The 5,000-nt window shown below is 38.1% G+C and overlaps 1 protein-coding gene across 2 annotated transcripts in view; it reads right to left on the reverse strand.

Annotated features, from left to right (window-relative positions):
• The window catches only part of LOC135197008 (phosphatidylinositol 3,4,5-trisphosphate 3-phosphatase TPTE2-like), a 288,008-nt gene that overhangs the window by 273,777 nt on the left and 9,231 nt on the right, over positions 1-5,000 (reverse strand). The gene's annotated exons all lie outside the window — the stretch shown is intronic.

Raw genomic sequence — 5,000 nt, forward strand, 5'->3', positions numbered from 1 at the left:
AGTCCGCATGCGACCTCTTCTTAAATACAGTAAGTCCTTGAAGCATATCTGATTGTTACTTACAAAATAATGGAACTTATTTTCTTTTAAGCATATGAACTTTTTTTCCAATTAGCAGATGCAAACATATATATATATATATATATATATATATATATATATATATTATATATATATATAAGTAGATTCACACCAAACGCGCATCTGATGTCTAGGCCAGTCCCTTACGACGCTCCTGATTGGCTGTTAATAAGCCAATCACACGGCTGGAAACTCAGTCTCACGAGAGAGTTCACACAGGCAGGATTTATGTTCCACCTCTCTTGAGGGGTTTCCAGCCTCTTAAGAGAGTTCACATAGGCAGGATGTATGTTCCACCTCTCTTGAGGGATACTTTTGAAAGACGTGCCCCTCACGAGAAGTGGAACATACAACCTGCCTATGTGAACTCGCGTCGTAATGGTTCGAAGTAAATTTTTGGCCCATTTATAAAAATGTCTTACTTGTTCTCCATTTGCTCATTAACATAATGTATATCATGTCTTACGACGTTAAATACTTTACATGATATTATTAAGAAAATAAAATGCGAAAAATTACAATTTTCCCGATTTTATTTTCTTATTGGTATTTCGTTTGTATATAAAAGATATAAAGACTCGAAACTAAAGCCTAAAATTTTCAAACTTATTAACGTACAAACTCCAAAAGGCGTTTAACTGACTTAGATGAAAGTTTGAAACCGAAAACAATTCGAAACAATAATAGACATTAGGACAGATAAATTTCGTACATTTACTTGAGTTACTGATTCCAATCTATTTTCTCTTTCTGAAGACGTAAACGTAGAAAACGGCTATTATAGGTAACCTCAACTAAAGCTGTTACTCTGATCATTTTGTTTTTCATTTTCTCTTTTTCACCACCTTTTGTGATTTTGGTCTCACAAGATTACAATAGTTGGATGTCGCAAACAGCAATTTTTCTTACTTCAGGGAGTAGTTGATATTTAGGCCGTCGATTCCTGAGGGCCAGGAAACTGCGATTACTACATACTATCCATTTCGTAAATCTATCAATTTGAACGTTATGCCTATAATTACATTGCCTGCTTTCCTCAGATGTGGATTCAAAAAGGCTGTAGTCTACGTGTTTCATAAATGAATGATTTTGGGGATCATTTATACATAAAAAATATTGTATACAACTTCAATATCGCTAATTAATCATGCAGAAATATAACGATTTGAATTCGTCTATTTGGAAAACATTATATGGGAAGTTCTTCCACAACAATACATACACAGGTGCCGATCTTTGGCTGCAAAATGACGAACATGACAAGTCACTTTTTTTTTGCTGCTCCTAATGGCATATATGTGTTAACTCTGGCGGCAAGATTCAGAACGATGCCAGAAAACATACCATTATAATACCGCCTTTAGGTTACAGTCTCACTTTCACGCCGATGATGTGCTTTCTTCTTCTTCTTCTTCATCTTCTTCTATAATGGTACCAAAAAGCAGGATTCTTGCTGCCAAAAAAATACTCACATTGCCATACGGGACGAACCGCGTCTGCCGTAAGGAGAAATCTTTCTTTCTTCAAAACAAGCACTTATAGGGTTAATTAGTCGAGTAATAGGCTCCATATAATCCAGTTCGCAAAAATGTTTATCATTCTATATGTCATGTTTCACAAGTCATTGTTGGTTCTCCATATATATTGATAGGACAAGGTTGCCTATATGCAACGGGCCCTGCCCAGTGTTGCCAATTGGTATGTGTTTACCCTCCAAACTGGGTATAAGACTTACACAAAACAGGGGGAAATAAGTGAAATTAGAGCATCTATTTGTAGTATATATACATATTAGAGCAATTTTATCATTACTGCATTACTATGACAACTAGAACTCATGGAAACAGTTTGTAAATGCATCGGCGTACGTGTGAAGCTCCACTAAATTGGCAACGATGGCCCTACCGGTTCTTAAACAGAAAATATTTTAGGCCTATTCAAATGCGATTTGATTAAAGTTGCTGCCACTTGGGCCAGATGTGCGTGTCTGCATACACTGTATAACACACGCTACAATTCTTCACTCTCACCTGCAGGTAGAGGAAAAGATGGTATTTTGGTATTGGAGATGTAATTCCATCCTTTGTCGACGAGGTCCGTGAATGAAGGGCGATAATAAAGCAATATAGCCTGTACTTGAGTTTATTGAAAACGGGCGCTTAGTAGAATAGACAAAACTGAAAACGGGCACTTAGTAGAATAAGCAAAACTGGAAACGGTCACTTAGTAGAATAGACAAAACTAAAAACGGGCACTAAGTAGAATAGACAAAACTGAAAATGGTTGCTTAGTAGAATAGACAAAACTGAAAACGGGCGCTTACTAGAATAGACAAAACTGAAAACGGGCACTTAGAATAGACAAAACTGAAAACAGGCGCTAAGTAGAATAGACAAAACTGAAAACGGGCACTTAATAGAATAGACAAAACTGAAAACGGGCACTAAGTAGAATAGACAAAACTGAAAACAGGCACTAAGTAGAATAGACAAAACTGAAAACGGGCGCTTACTAGAATAGACAAAACTGAAAACGGGCGCTAAGTAGAATAGACAAAACTGAAAACAGGCGCTAAGTAGAATAGACAAAACTGAAAATGGGCGCTTACTAGAATAGACAAAACTGAAAACTGGAGTTTACTAGAATAGACAATACTGAAAACGGGCACTAAGTAGAATAGACAAAAACTGAACAAACAGGGCTAAGTAGAATAGACAAACTGAAACGGGCGCGTTACTAGAATAGACAAAACTGAAAACGGGCGCTTTACTAGAATAGACAAAACTTAAAACGGGCGCTTACTAGAATAGAAAAAACTGAACAGGGGCTTAGTAGAATAGACAAAACAGAAAACGGGCGCAAACGTAGAATAGACAAAACTGAAAACGGGCGTCTAAGGTATAATAGACAAAAACTGAAAACAGGCGCTAAGTAGAATAGACAAAACTGAAAATGGGCGCTTACTAGAATAGACAAAACTGAAAACAGGCACTAAGTAGAATAGACAAAACTGAAAACGGGCGCTTAGTAGAATAGACAAAACTGAAAACGGGCGCTTACTAGAATAGACAAAACTGAAAACAGGCACTAAGTACAATAGACAAAACTGAAAACGGGCGCTTAGTAGAATATGCATAACTGAAAATGGTCACTTAGTAGAATAGACAAAACTGAAAACGGGCGCTTAGTAGAATTAGACAAAATATAAAAGCGCATATAACAGAACTATAACAAACATGCGAGCATCGGAGCTCAATACACAATAAAGAATCATATCCTACATACTTGAGGTAGAATGTGCAGGATCGAAACCTGTGTCGGACTCGATACTAATATTATAATAATAATTGCTTACACTTATAATGTTTAAGCATGATGCAATTCGTCGAGGTATTGGTTGTTGAATATAGTTGAGTTGAATATAGAATTTAGGCCAAAGGCCAAGCACTGTTACATATGAGGTCATTCAGCGCTGAACTGGAAATTGACAGTAAAATGTTTGAAAGGTGTAACAGGAGGAAAACCTCGCAGTTGCACCATGAATCAAGTGATAGGAGAGGGTGGAAAGTAAGATGAAGAAAGAGAATATAAAAGGAGGTACAGTGAAAGGAACGAAAGTGGTTGCAGCTAGGGGCCGAAGGCACGCTGCAAAGAACCTTAAGTAATGCTTACAGTGCAACGCATGAGGTTCACTGACGGCACTACCCCCGTAGAGGTGTTGGGACCCCTATATTCTTCATTCTTCCCACACAATGAAGATGCAGACCTTTGGGAGCAAGGTGCCAAAAGGTGTCAAAAAATGCCCCAGGCAGAGCTTCGATTTAATTTATGGGCTCTATTACTGGAGGAGAAATCCGTAAGAAATGAGGATAGGAAGACTAGGGTCTCACCCCGAGTGAAATCACAAATATCCCTCTTGGAAAAGAAAAAAAAAAGACGTGGTACGACCTCCATCTTACTCGAAGCAGCTGTTAAAATCTACGGTCAAATGGGGCCGTTGTTTCACCAACGAAAATTACAATAAATACGCTATATTTCATTAGAAATAATTTTTTTGTACTGTTTAACGTGCACATTATTTATTGTTTACATTTTCATTCTTATAAATAAATCATAAATATCCTTAAATTCCTATATCTTAAACTCAACGAGAAACACCTTCTTCAGACCTTCTTAGGCTTTTCAATAGGGCTTTCCTACCACACAACAAAAACAACAACAACAAAGTAGTTGTAGGCTTACTCCCGAGTAAGCGAAAATATTAGAGCTACAAAAGAATATCCTGTCAGTAGGAGGAGAGAAACAAGTTACCGAGCAGAGCTGTATCAGAGAGAGGAAGACTCACAACTTGATGTGTGTTAACGCCAGACTGAGATGAAAAGGAACACTGATATCTGAAATAACTATTTATTAACCTTAATACCCATCGACTCTTGCCTGACTCACGAAGAACCACTTTGTGGTACGTGTTACGATCCCGTGATAGTTTGTAGGAAATAGTTCTTTCCAAAAACTACTGCTTTGGGTTATTACCTATTCTACAAATACCATAGTTCCCTAATTATATGTCAATATTACTGTTACAGCAGGTGACGTTGGAGGCGTGAGGTGTACTTCAGGACGGGGACAAACGGAACTCTGCAGTAGAAGATGGGTGGACGTTCTGATAGTTGTGCGTTGCGAGTGTTATTTTGGCTATACTTCGGTGGTCGTCCTGGGAATCGTGCATCGTTGGCTACGAGGGTAGCGAATTTATGGTGGAAGCGCGCTTTGTGGAAGCTTGAATGCTTCAATGGACTTGCACGGTATATATCCCGGACGATGTAGTTGATGAGGATTTCGTCTCTACGAGAAAGTTAGCCGTGTTGTTGATTTGTTGGTAGCAACCACGTGATTTGTCCCTCTTGCAGATGTTCCCG

Source organism: Macrobrachium nipponense, chromosome 18 (assembly GCF_015104395.2).
Source record: "Macrobrachium nipponense isolate FS-2020 chromosome 18, ASM1510439v2, whole genome shotgun sequence".
Lineage (NCBI taxonomy): Eukaryota > Metazoa > Arthropoda > Malacostraca > Decapoda > Palaemonidae > Macrobrachium > Macrobrachium nipponense.